The sequence below is a fragment of the Schistocerca americana genome, chromosome 4 (assembly GCF_021461395.2).
Source record: "Schistocerca americana isolate TAMUIC-IGC-003095 chromosome 4, iqSchAmer2.1, whole genome shotgun sequence".
NCBI classification, from domain to species: domain Eukaryota; kingdom Metazoa; phylum Arthropoda; class Insecta; order Orthoptera; family Acrididae; genus Schistocerca; species Schistocerca americana.
This window is the reverse complement of record NC_060122.1, coordinates 255,378,980-255,393,590: the sequence shown is the minus strand read 5'-3', so window position 1 is coordinate 255,393,590 and position 14,611 is coordinate 255,378,980. Positions and strand designations below refer to the sequence as shown.

At 37.5% G+C, this 14,611-nt stretch overlaps 1 non-coding gene and 1 pseudogene across 1 annotated transcript; one reads left to right on the top strand and one right to left on the bottom strand.

Annotated features, from left to right (window-relative positions):
- Positions 1–660: 660 nt before the first annotated feature.
- Positions 661–735, bottom strand: Trnat-ugu. The gene has a single exon. It is a non-coding gene; the product is annotated as a tRNA-Thr (tRNA).
- An 8,860-nt stretch (positions 736–9,595) lies between these two features.
- LOC124614629 lies at positions 9,596–9,713 on the top strand (annotated as a pseudogene).
- Positions 9,714–14,611: the final 4,898 nt, after the last annotated feature.

Genomic DNA, 14,611 nt, shown 5'->3' with positions numbered 1-14,611 from the left:
CCTCACCCAGCACCTTGAGCAACCTCCTCTCGGCCCTCCTGTCGGGAGGAGATTATTTTAACTCGGCTGCTTATTGGGAACTACCTTTTTAGCCATCGTCATTTGCTCAGTGGCACTGCCCCACCATTGCGCCCAGATTTTAACTGTCCGCCACTTCCTGCTGGAGTGCCCTGTTTTTACCACTTTACGTTCCAGCTTGGGTTTGCCATCTGATTTATCAGCCGTTTTAGCGAATGATGTGCGGGCTGTCAACCATGTTTTACTTTTTATCCACTGAAGCAATATGGCAAAGACTACTGAATTTTTAGTTTTGGACCTCCATTTTTTGCATGGTGTTTTTTTTAAGCCCTTTTTCCACATGCCCTGTTTAACTGTATCCTATTCTGTCCATTGGGACTGACATATAGTTTTTATCTCATCTGTGTGTTCTCTAGTTTTGACTTGGGTGTGTATGACTCCAGTTGTTTTTTGCGGCCTAAAACCAAACAAAACAATATCAGGGGTCCTATATCAACTATATATGACGGTAGTATCTGTTCCCGAAAGAACAGTTACCGTCGATGACCACACAGCTTTGCTAGAAATGAAATAATAATTAAATGGAGACCCTAGCTGCAAACAGGCATTGATATATTTCATTGGGGACATGCTGAAAATGTGTGCCCCGACCGGGACTCAAACCCGGGATCTCCTGCTTACATGGCAGATGCTCTATCCATCTGAGCCACCGAGGGCACAGACGATAGTGTGCCTGCAGGGACTTATCCCTTGCATGCTCCCCGTGAGACACACATTCCCAACATGTCCACACCACTACATTCGTAGTGCGCCTACTAGATGTTTGCCCCTCATACTCAGACGGGGCACACATTTTCAACATGTCCCCAACGAAGTATATCAACACCTGTTTGCAGCTAGGGTGTCCATTTAATTATCATTTCGGTCCCATATCACTCCAACTGCACACGCCCACACCATTACAGAGCCTCCACCAGCTTAATAAGTCCCCTGCTGACATCCAAGGACCATGGATTCATGAGGTTGTCTCCATACCCGTACACATCCATTCATGTGATACAATTTGAAATGAGACTCAACTGACCAGGCAACATGTTTCCAGTCGTCCACAGTCCAATGTCAGTGTTGATGGCCCAGGCGAGGCATAAAGCTTTGTACCATGCAGTCATCAAGGGTACACAAGTGGACCTTCAGCTCCAGAATTGCATATCAATGATATTTCATTGAATGGTTTGCACATTGACACTTGTTGATGGCCCAGCATTGAAAATTGCAGCTATTTGCTGAAGAGTTGCACTTCTGTCACATTGAACGATTCTCTTCAGTAATTGTTGGTACCATTCTTGCAGGATATTTTTGTGGCTGCTGATGTATCAAGATTTGATGTTTTACTGGATTCCTGATATTCGTGGTACACTCATGAAATGGTCATATGGGAAAATCCCCACTTCATCGCTACCTCGGAGATGCTGTGTCCCATCACTCCTGCCTCAACTATAACACCACATTCAAGCTCACTTAAATCTTGATAACCTGCCATTGTAGCAGCAGTAACTAATCTAACTACTGACCCAGACACTTGTTGTCTTATATAGGCATTGCCAACTGCAGTGCCATATTCAGCCTGTTTACATATCTCTGCATTTGAATACACATGCCTATACCAGTTTCTTTAGCACTTCAGTGTATTTAACTTTAATTCCAAAATAGCATTTTATTTTTCTCTGTACCAAAACTGTGATTATCAACTATAATGGTAATCCAATTAGTACAATATATCTATTATACACATATGCTGAAGCACCAAAGAAACTGGTACAGCTATGCATATTTAAATACAGAGATATGTAAACAGGCAGAATATGGCACTACAGTTGGCAAGACATGTATAAGACAACAAGTGTATGGCTCAATTGTTAGATTGGTTACTGCTGCTACAATGGCAGGATGTAAAGATTTAAGTGAGTCTGAATGTGGTGTTATAGTTGGTGCAGGAGCAATGGGACACAGCCTCTCCAAGGTAGCAATGAAGTGGGGATTTTCCCATATGATCATTTCATGAGTTTACCATAAATATCAGGAATCTAGTAAAACATCAAATCTCCAATATTGCTGCAGCTGAAAAAAGATCATGCAAGAACAGGACCAATGATGACTGAAGAGAATCGTTCAATGTGACAGAAGTGCAACCTTAATCAAATTGTTGCAAATTTCAATGCTGGGCTATCAATAAGTGTCATTGTACAAACCATTCAATGAAATATCATTGATATGGGCTTTCAGAGCTGAAGGCCCACTTGTGCACTTCTGACAAAGCTTTAGGCCCCACTTGGGCCTGTCTACTCTGACATTGGACTGTTGATGACTGAAAACATGTTGCCTGGACAGACAAGTCTCATTTCAAATTGTATTGCGTGCATAGACGTGTATGGGTATGGAGACAACCTCAAGAATCCATGGACCCCGCATGTCAACAGACAACTTTTCAAGCTGATGGAGGCTCTGTAATGGTGTGGGCGTGTGCAGTTGGAGTGATATGGAACCCCTGATATGTCTAGATATGACTCCAATGGGTGACACATACGTAAGCATCCTGTCTGATGACCTGCATTCATTTGTGCCCATCGTGCATTCCCATGTACTTGGGCAATTCCAGCAGGATGATGCAACACCCCACACGTCAAGAATTGCTACAGAGTGGCACCAGGAACACTCTTCTGAGTTTAAACACTTCCGCCGGCAACCAAGCTCCGCAGACTTGAACGTTATTGAGCATAGGTGGGATGCCTCACAATGTGCTGTTCAAAAGAGATCTCCACTCCCTCATACTTTTAGGGATTTATGGACAGCCCTGCAGGATTCATGGTTTCAGTTCCCTCCAGCCCTACTTCAGATGTTAGTCGAGTCTATGCCACATCATGTTGTGGCACTACTGTGTTCTTGCGGGTGCCCTACACAATATTAGGCCAGTTCTTTGGCTTTTCAGTGTGTATTTCAATGCAATCAAACATGGCAAAGTATATGATCATGTAACACAACCTCCTTAACAAAGTTAGTTGAATTAATAAGCTCCTTCAATGCATTGCACATCACAGTCTCTTAAAAGTGTTTGGTCATATATAAAAGTATGTTTCTCTTTTACAAAAGTACAAAGTATGTCATTACTTTCTGTAAATGTTACATACTTTCTTGTCCTTGTTTTAGTATTATGACGATTTTTTCTTTTGTTTAATGTCCATTATAACAGTCTAGCATGAGTGCCTCAGTTTCACTTCACCGTTTCTAAGTCCTGGATAGTGGTTCATAACATTTCTTCCAGTGTGTTTATTTTTCTCATACTTTTAGTTGGTACTTTCAATATCTCTTGTATCAGTGAAACATTAGCTACAAAAACATCATTACATTAGTTTCGTGTGGCACTGACGGTCATACGTAAGCAATAGAAAACTGCTGGGTTTATCCTAGCAGTGGAAAGAAGTATAGCCTTTACAGATTTCTGAATAAACTTTTTTCCTTAATTAGATGACAAATTTAAAGTAATAATTACACATAAATAATAATTACGAATAAGTAATTACAAATAAATATTCTTTGAGTATCATTAAAAAGATAAACATGTCGTCCTACACATAAGAAAAGTCCTACTATCTAGACACACCTAAAAATAAAGTAAGAGAGTTCAAATTGAAGGTTTCAGCAAAGATCTGTACATAAACAAGAAATTAAAAATTACACAGTGTTACAGTTCAATTTGCAAAAACAAAGTTAGAATAGTAAAAACTGTGGGTTTCATCAACCATCATAAGTATTTTTTACTTTGGTATGTACATATTGTTTCACAGTTTTTGTCAATTTCTGTTTTTTCTTACAAACAGTAGTTCATCAAGTATGAGTAACCATAAAATTATAACACTAAATATGTATGAAGAAAACAAAATTGACATTCCACAATAAAACCACAGAAGAAGAGTGTTGATTAGACAGTGCAATAAGGGAAGCACAGTGCCACAAAATTTGTAGATGGAAGGGAAGATAGATAGTCTGGTGCTGTTGGAGGAGTTCAGTCTAAACTATTCATCTTCAAAAGGAGAGCAAATAAGGAATTGCCTCAGTTACACGGCAAGAAGGTAAGAATATAAAAGTGGTGGACTCAAAAAATATAGTTGAGTAGCGTCCAGTGGCAACTGCCACTAATACAAACTCAAAATGCAGATTGGCAGAAAGGACGGCTGTGGTCATGCCCCACAGCACTGTAAGGAACTCTATTGCTGAAAAAAATTCACATAACTCTACTTAAGGTACTGAGAAGATGTAAAATTGAACATGTAGATGTGTATGCATGCACAGAAAAGGATAAGAACGTCAGGACTTGTCATAACTGTACAAATAATATTAAGATCACCAAATCATTCTATGGCTGTACTGAAGATTGATTCACAATACATGATACTAGCAACATATTTAAACTATTGATATTGCCAGTGAGTAACAAAAGATTCACGAGAGCTAAGCTGATATTACTATTCTTCGAATACTAGAGAGAGAGAGAGAGAGAGAGAGAGAGAGAGAGTACAAACAGAAAGCAACAACACTGATAGATTCATAGAGAGTGGAAGCTGATGGACAGAAAATGAAAACAGAAACAGCGCTACCGCAGCTTGAGACCCTGTGCATGCCAAGCACATAACATACGAAGTGTATATCTGCAAATGAGGTTCCCATGTGTATTTCCAAATGAAATTCACATGTTCTAGACAAAACAATACAAATCATATTACATTTACATACATTTAACAACGCATAAATATATTTTTCAATACTTAAACAATGGAAAGACTAGCATGGAATTATCACAGTATTATGGGAAAGATAGATTGCTACTCACTGTATAAAGGAAACGTTGAGTTACAGACAGGCGCAACAAAGAGATTGCTATACATTTGAGCTTTTGGCCACAAGGCCTTCTTCCGAAGTGTAAAAAACTCACAGAAGCACAACTCACACACACAACCACTTAGTTCATCAATATTCAGCTTTCTTTCTGTAGTACAAGTAATATTTTGTTTTCGAATAATATTTCCCATATATCAAGCAACAGTGACGCCTGCTACCATACACTACACAGAGTCCCTAACCAATTGTTTCCTGAACCAATATCATATTTGTCCCCAATACACCAAAAGAGTCATTATTACTCACATAAATCACCACCACCACCACCACGATTGTCATCATCCTAAAGTCCTAACACTTTGTATTTATCCTATCCTCTCATAATATATTCTCAATACCTTGAAAATCACTTCATAACATCACCAACAACAGCAAACTCTCACCTTACACTAGGGTGACCAACATTTGATTATGGTTTTATGTGAGATTGCCAATATCTCACTATGAGTTTAAGGGAGGTTTATGGGAGATTTAGTCAAAATAAATTTCAACTGCACAGCTGTATGATATTTTCTTGGAATGAATGACAATGGAAATGGAAATAAAAAAAACTGGCATACCTTGCTTACTTCTATTCTGTGATGTCATACTGTATCATACACTAAAGGGGGGGGGGGGGAATCTCAACACCAAGAAGGAGGTGTGCAACAAAAACAAAAGTTGGTAGGCATGTTTCTACATCTGAAAGATGATTTCTATTCAAATGACAGTAATATAATAACATTTACTTCCTTGTTACCTTACTACAGGTAACATTTTCAGGTAAAACATTAGTATATTTTCACCATCACCCACTTCACACAGAACAGGACAAGAGCAAATAATGCTAGTTTCTTTTTAATTAGGTTTATATTAGATTAATTTATATTAAATTATGTTTCATAAACGTGTTTTACTGCAGTGGTTGACATAAACTTCACACTACATATGGAATGAGTGAAAATAGTTATTATTCATGAAAACAATTTCATTCAGATCTCTGCTTCCAATACTACATTTAATAAGTCCTTTATTCTTCCATTAATCATTAGCTTTATTACTGAAACATACCAGTAGAAACCAAACTAAGCACCCTGTCTAACAATAATCTTTCCAATAATGAACACAATTTTGCAAATTACCTCAAGGTAACCACAAATATTATATATTTCCTGCTACATAAATTAGTTTGAAAAATTGCACAGCATAGCTGATCTTTTTTTCAATGTAAAATGTAAATAAGACAGAAGAATATTAAATATCTGAAAGTTCACTACTACTCGTACCCAAATCATACCAAGTCATTAATCAGTTCAGTCAGAACATGGTACTTAATCATTCAAATAACCATTAGCAAGATTATTAACTGTACTGTATATTGTAATATAAATCCTAACATTACCAAATCGTAGTAAAAAATTACAGTCCGTATAGCAAACAAAGTAAAGCAAAAAATAATTTTCTCACTTATGAATACAAATTTGCATGCGTCACTATGCTTCATTGTTACACATTAGTTTATCATGTGTTTTCTTTCATCTCTTAACTGTTACAAATTACTGTACTTTACTTTGTTATTCTGCTGTTAATCTTTCCTCTAAATTTGCCCTCACACAGAGACTACATGAGCTTTGAAGACAAACTCACGTAACTCTGCTTTTACAGATTATAATTGCTCTCTCTCTCTCTCTCTCTCTCTCTCTCTCTCTCTCTCTCTCTCTCTCTCTCTCCTTCAAACAAGTTTTAACTCAGAACTACAATATCTGTTCTCAGAATCTTGAATTTCATGCAGATGGGTTACTTCATTAACACTGCCACAGTATTTTTTCAAAGTAATTATGCATAATTTCAGATGAGTCATTGAAAAACGTGGGTCAAAGTTACAAAATTTTGTATCAAAATTGGATGTTGTGCATAAAGCCACATTATTCACAGCATTACTACAAACTTATATGCTACTACTTTTAAACCGACTTAAAAATTCATTCAGATACTTTAGTGACCAACTGAGCTGTAATCAATTACAGAATCTTAATAATCCTTCTGAAACAGATGTAGTTCTGAAAAATTCAGACTCTTCTTTCCATACAAAATGTTTGCAAGTGACAGTTCCAAAATGTTTACAATTGACGTGTTCCAAACAGTTTGCAATAACTAAGATTGAATGTTCATCTTCTTTTAACAGTTCTGGTAAACATTCATCTTTCACAGCATGAAAGCAATTTGTCTCTACACTAAGATAGTCTACTGTATCCTCATACAAATTGTCCACTTCACTCTCAACAACAGTCTCTACATCATTAACTGAATTATCTAAATGTTCCTCTCTGCTACCTATTCCAACACGTAATTGTTTTCAACACTAACTGCAGGGTTAGGTTCAAATACTAAAACATTTTTGTTCAGTTAAATTTTTGTCTACATTTTTGTCTTCATATTGAACATTATCTGTATGAACTTATACTGCATTAAGTCTTCTATCAATGTTTCTGCTCCAGAACTTTGGTTTTTGACTTTCCTACCAACACTTTTCTTCAAAGTTTGTAAATTTTCTGAAGCATTTTGAACAACAGTTTCTGTTTCATTGGATTCTGATGTGTATTCTGTGGGTTGCTTATTAATTTCTTCATGAATTTTGGCAAGTTGTTCACTATGGGATGCATAAATTTTGTCTCCAGACTGTTCATTGTTAAATCTTATTTCTGATTTTAATTGTGCTCTGCTCAATTTTATCTGATTAGTGCTTTCTTGTGCTTTTGACAATAACTGTTCATAATATTCTTCCACTTGCTGTAACTACTCTTATAACCATTAACACATTGACTGCCACAAGGCCACCGCTGGCCACAGCAAGGTCTCCCACTGATGCCACAGCAGAACCTCACTCACGCTTGCAGGTGTGCCTGGCAGTGAAACATCCATCACTCATTGTGCAGCAGTCAAAGTATTAAAGACTTGTTCTGTGACAACTTATCCAGTATTTTAATTTCTAGTTTCATTCAACTTCAAAATAAAACTCTTTTCCTGAATTTATTCATCCATTGTTACCTCAGAAATAGTTATCTTTAATTTCTGTTATCCATATGCAAAGCAAAATAAAGAAAATAGTCTTTTTAAGAGAAAACCACTTTTTATTGTACTTAATTTCATGCATCCATATGCTGCCATCAACAGCGACAGTCCCTTTACTGTCCACCATGATACATGTTCCTTGTTTAAGTGTTTTCATGTTTTCCAATTTCAGCAATATATGTACTTTTGTTGATTTTTCTCATGCAACATACATCTCATTTATATTTATTTATATCATGGCTGACCACCCATATTCAAAACTGTGTACTTGAATCTACAATACATAATTTTTTATTACAAACTTCCCAAACAGATATTTTGCATGTGCGTGCATAATTAGTTCTCCCAATGAGAATGGATTTTATGCAAAGGTTGAATTTAAAACAAAGATTGTTAGAAAAATTAATTTAGTAACTTTTATTATTTATCTTACTATCTTCAACCATTGTATTTTGGAATCTTTGTTCATGTCCCTTATCTAGTGGTATTCTTTTGACTACTGTGAAATCTTATCAAGATCTGACTCTATATTTGAACAACTATTTTTTCACATTGTTGTCCTGTAAAGATAATTGTGTCATCTGCTAAAAGTCTGAGATTACTGGCAATATTTCCTACCACGTCATTAAGATGCAACTTGAAAAGCAAGAGTCCTTAACACACTTCTCTGGGTCATGCAAGATAATATGCTGCATCCTCTCTACCAAGAAATCCTAAATCCAGTCACAAATTTTGCTTGATACCTTATGTCTCCCATCTCATCTCAATTTACTTCATCTTCTCCTTCTATAATATTTGTGACATTTGCCTGCTTTATTTCTTTGTTGATAGTCCTCGGTGTTGACATGCTGCATTGTTAAATTAGCTGAAAAATGGGGGGTGGAAGTTCAACACTGACTACATAAATGATGTAGCCGACAGGTGTACAGTTGCGTTTCACAGTTCTTTACTTTCACTGTCCACAGCCCCCCCCCCCCCCCCATATACACAGTTAATAAGTTAATATCTACATCTACATCTACATCCATACTCCGCAAGCCACCTGACGGTATGTGGCCGAGGATACTTTGAGTACCTCTATCAGTTCTCCCTTCTATTCCAGTCTCGTTCGTGGAAAGAAAGATTGTCGGTATGCCTCTGTGTGGGCTCTAATCTCTCTAATTTTATCCTCATGGTCTCTTCGTGAGATATACGCAGGAGGGAGCAATATACTACTCAACTCCTTGGTGAGGATATGTTCCCAAAACTTCAACAAAAGCCCGTACCAAGCTACTGAGCGTCTGTCTTGCAGAGTCTTGCACTGGAGTTTATCTATCATCACTGTAACACTTTCGCGATTACCAAATGATCCTGTAACGAAGCGTGTTGCTCTCTCTATCTCTTCTATCAACCCTATCTGGTACGGATCCCACACTGGTGAGCAATATTCAAGCAGTGGGTGAGCAAGTGTGCTGTAACCTACTTCCTTTGTTTTCGGATTGCATTTCCTTAGGATTCTTCCATCTGGCATCTGCTTTACCGACGATCAACTTTATATGATCATTCCATTTTAAATCACTCCTAATGCATACTAGGCAATAGCCTTGCTGCAGTGGATACACTGGTTCCTGTGAGATCACCAAAGTTAAGCACTGTCGGGCATGGCCAGCACTTGGATGGGTCACCATCCAGGCCGCCATGTGCTGTTGCCATTTTTTGTGGTGCACTCAACCTCGTGATGCCAATGAAGGAGCTACTCGACCAAATAGTAGTGACTCCGGTCAAAAAGAAAACCATCATAATGACCAGGAGAGCGGTGTGCTGACCACATGCCCCTCCTATCCGCATCCTCAACTGAAGATGACACAGCGGTCAGATGGTCCCAATGCGCCACTTGTGGCCTAACGATGGAGTGCTAATGCCTACTCCCAGATAATTTATGGAATTAACTGCTTCCAGTTGCTGACGTGCTATATTGTAGCTAAGTGATAAAGGATCTTCCTTTCTATGTATTCACAGCACATTACACTTGTCTACATTGAGATTCAATTGCCACTCCCTGCACCATGCATCAATTCATTGCAGATCCTCCTGCATTTCAGTACAATTTTCCATTGTTACAACCTCTCGATATACTACAGCATCATCCGCAAAAAGCCTCAGTGAACTTCCGATGTTATCCACAAGCTCATTTATGTACATTGTGAAAGCAATGGTCCTACGACACCCCACTGTGGCACACCTAAAATCAGTCTTACTTCAGAAGATTTCTCTCCTTTGAGAATGACATGCTGTGTTCTGTTATCTAGGAACTCTTCAATCCAATCACACCATTGGTCTGATAGTCCATATGCTCTTACTTTGTTCATTAAACGACTGTGGGGAACTGTATCGAACTCCTTGCTGAAGTCAAGAAACACGGCATCTACCTGTGAACCCGTGTCTATGGCCCTCTGAGTCTCATGGACGAATAGTGCGAGCTGGGTTTCACACGATCGTCTTTTTTGAAACCCATGCTGATTCCTACAGAGTAGATTTCTAGTCTCCAGAAAAGTCATTATACTCGAACATAATACGTGTTCCAAAATTCTACAAAAGATTGACATTAGAGATATAGGTCTATAGTTCTGCACATCTGTTCGACGTCCCTTCTCGAAAACGGGGATGACGTGTGCCCTTTTCCAATCCTTTGGAACACAACACTCTTCTAGAGACCTACAGCACACCGCTGCAAGAAGGGGTGGCAAGTTCCTTCGCGTACTCTGTGTAAAATCGAACTGGTATCCTATCAGGTCCAGCGGCCTTTCCTCTTTTGAGCGATTTTAATTGTTTTTCTATCCCTCTGTCATTTATTTCAATATCTACCATTTTGTCATCTGTGCAACAATCTAGAGAAGGAATTACAGTGCAGTCTTCCTCTGTGAAACAGCTTTGGAAAAAGACATGTAGTATTTCGGCCTTTAGTTTGTCATCCTCTGTTTCAGTACCATTTTGGTCACAGAGTGTCTGGACATTTTGTTTTGATCCACCTACCGCTTTGACATAAGAACAAAATTTCTTAGGATTTTCTGCCAAGTCAGTACACAGAACTTTACTTTCGAATTCATTGAATGCCTCTGACGTAGCCCTCCTCACACTAGATTTTGCTTCGGGTATTTTTTTTTTGTCTGCAAGGCTTTGGCTATGTTTATGTTTGCTGTGAAGTTCCCTTTGCTTCCGCAGCAGTTTTTTAACTCAGTTGTTGTACCACAGTGGCTCTTTTCCATCTCTTACAATCTTGCTTGGCACATACTCATCTAATGCATATTGTATGATGGTCTTGAACTTTGTCCACTGATCCTCAACACTATCTGTACTTGAGACAAAACTTGTGTGTTGAGCCATCAAGTACTCTGAAATCTGCTTTTTGTCACTTTTGCTAAACAGAAAAATCTTCTTATCTTTTTTAATATTTCTATTTACAGCTGAAATCATCGATGTAGTAACTGCTTTATGATCGCTGATTCCCTGTTCTGCGTTAACTGTTTCAAATAGTTTGGGCCTGTTTGACACCAGAAGGTCTAATATGTTATCACCATGAGTCGGTTCTCTGTTTAACTGCTCAAGGTAGTTTTCAGATAATGCACTTAAAAAAATTTCACTGGATTCTTTGTCCTGCCACCCGTTATAAATGTTTGAGTCTCCCAGTCTATTTCCGGCAAATTGAAATCTCCACCCAGAACTATAACATGGCCAGTTAACTATTGGCAAATTTTGTATGCCTCATTAATAGGTTGCAGACAAACATCAGCATACTACTACAATAGTTTACTGTTGAATATCTATGACCAGTGAAAACCTAACCACAAAGTTCACAGTTCTTGCAGAATAATATAGTATGTATTGAACAAACACTGTCATTGTTTTAACACACGGCCCAGTTGTGTTACACTTATTTCACAGTTGGATTGATGCATTGTTGTTGTTCTGACCAATACAGATTTCTTTTCTCAAACTCGGCTGTGAAATGACTGTCTCAGGACCAAAAATCAGGCCTTTATATATCGCCACAATAATAGGTACTGAAACTATACATTGTTTGATGTTTAATTTACAGAAATTACAGTTAAAACATAACTCATTAAATGAACTGAATACATCAAAAAGTTGTTTCTTTTTAACAGTTCCTTCTACCACGAGGGTTAAGCCAAATTATTTGTTTAAATGCTGAAATTAACAGATATAGTTATACAAACAATACTTTTGATGAAACTGGAAATTACTTTAGAATTAATTAAGAGCTGGCTTTGCTAACATGTTTTCTAATACAGCCTAATAAATACTTTAAGAATCCTAGTGATCCTTTTTCCAAATCTTTATCATTATTACAGAATTTATATTTGTTTGAAAGTCAACAATAGAATTTAAGTCACAGAACAATTACTGATTTCACCCTATAATGAAAGAACTAACTAGGAATAGTTGAAATAAATTAGAAAATCAATTACATGCATAAAACTAAGCACAAAATTAGATTTGGAGTTCTGTTCTTTAAAACTGAGGGCTAACCTTTCTCTTTCATGAAAATGAAAATTATATTCATGTATCTTAATGATAATTAGTCAAAAATGAAACAAATGAATTTAAGGAGTCAGATGGCAAAACAACAGAGGAAATAAAAAGATCCCAGCTTGCTTCATCACATATTGTCTTAAGAGTTCATTTTCCCTGTACAGCCATCCTACATATTACATCAGCCCAAAAGTTTTAAGACTGGATTAATAAAAAATAGAAAAAAGTCAAGATGGTGGTTTTTGTCTTTTAAATGTTGTACATAGTATACCCCCTACTTGAATACAAGTTATTCACAGCCTCTTCATTCTTGGCAAACCATTAGAGACCCATTCTGCGCCTTCTTGTTTTATGGTAGATTGATGTTGATAACATCAAATCTCATCACCAGTGATGATCTTTCCAGAAAAGAGTCGTCCATGTTAATCATTTCAATCAAGTTGTCACAGTGTATACACAAAATTTTGTTTGGTAGTCAAGGTGAAGGGGGGCAAACTCTGCACAAACTTTTCTGTTCTTCAAAACATTCTGGGGAACATCCTGAACACTTCGTTTAGAGATATTCAGGTCATTGGTACTTTGCAATATGTGACACAACAATGTTGACACACTAGAACCATAAGTCCAGTACATAACCCTTCCTACTAACAACTGACTGGGTAAATCTACATCGGTTTTTCACAGTTGGTAGTTCAAGATGCCACTGTAGTTACTGGGCTGATGCCACTTAATATTAGAAATAAAATCAGTCTCAGAATTTTTTGGAGAGATTGTGAATTTCATCCACCTTTTAGCTTTCCCTTTTTTGCTTAGTATTAGCTTTCCATCTGAGATCTTAATATCCATACAACTGCTTCGCTTTCCTCAAAAGGTCCCTCTAATTTTCAAATAGGGAGCATCTATCTTTCGTCTAGTTACATGTGCTTCTACAGTCTCACATTGGTCTTCAAGACACTCCTACTTTGCCAGTTTGCTTTACATGACAATCTCATCTTTTAAATATTTGTATACCCTTTTGTCCACTCCATTTACTGCATTTTTATATTTTATCCTTTCACCAATTCAATCGCTTGTTGTTAAAAGTCACTATGTCCCATTTTTAGAATTTTGAGATAAACACAAAAACTGTTTTTCCACTCTTCTAATGTAATACGAGACATAAGTGTTTGTATGTGTAAAGTGCACACACACACACACACACACACACCAATATAATAAAGCCGGAATAGCATTGTTCCATAAGTTACTAATGCTTTTACTGACAAAATACATAGCTGGACTTACTTCCTTTCAACATGAAACGAACAGAACCTGTAAGTGAGCAATAACATTCACATTCTTGGTTTATTTCCTTTATTTCTAAATGAATATATGCATATCCGAGCATGAAAATAGAAGGTAACATATGAGGCCTGCTCAAAAAATTCTGGAACATTCACAATTTTGTGCCAGTGGTGTGTTGGAGTGAAATGCATTTGGCATCCCCGCACATACCTGTGTTTAATGCGTAACTGCAAGAAGTTTCATTGTTATTGTTCAGTGCTGTATTGAGTAAAACATTGTGTCACACAGTTTGTGAATTTTGAGATGGCAGAGTTAGAGGAGGAAAGAGTATGCATTAAATTTTGTTTGACACTCAAGAAATCCTTTACAGAGACACATCAAAAGATGCAGGAAGCCTATGATGCTGATTACTTAAGCCACTCTCAGTGTCATGAATGGTTCACACAGTCTAAAAATGGCTGGACAGAAGTTAAAGATGACTGTCATTCAGGAAGTCCTTTGATGTCTGCCTATGATGCTCATGCCAGGAAGTCAATAGTGCATGCTAACTGACAACTGAAGGTCTGAGAGACTGCAGAAGAATGTAACATTTTGGTCGGATCACACCATGAAATCTTGGCACAGCATCTTTGAATGGATTGTGTTGCTGCCAAGTTCACCCCACAGCTCATGAGTCAAGATCAGACCTTCACCTCGCAATCTGTGATGATCTTTTGGGTTGTGAAAACGAGATTAAGATGTTCCATAAGCAAATCGTAACTGGTAATGAGACATG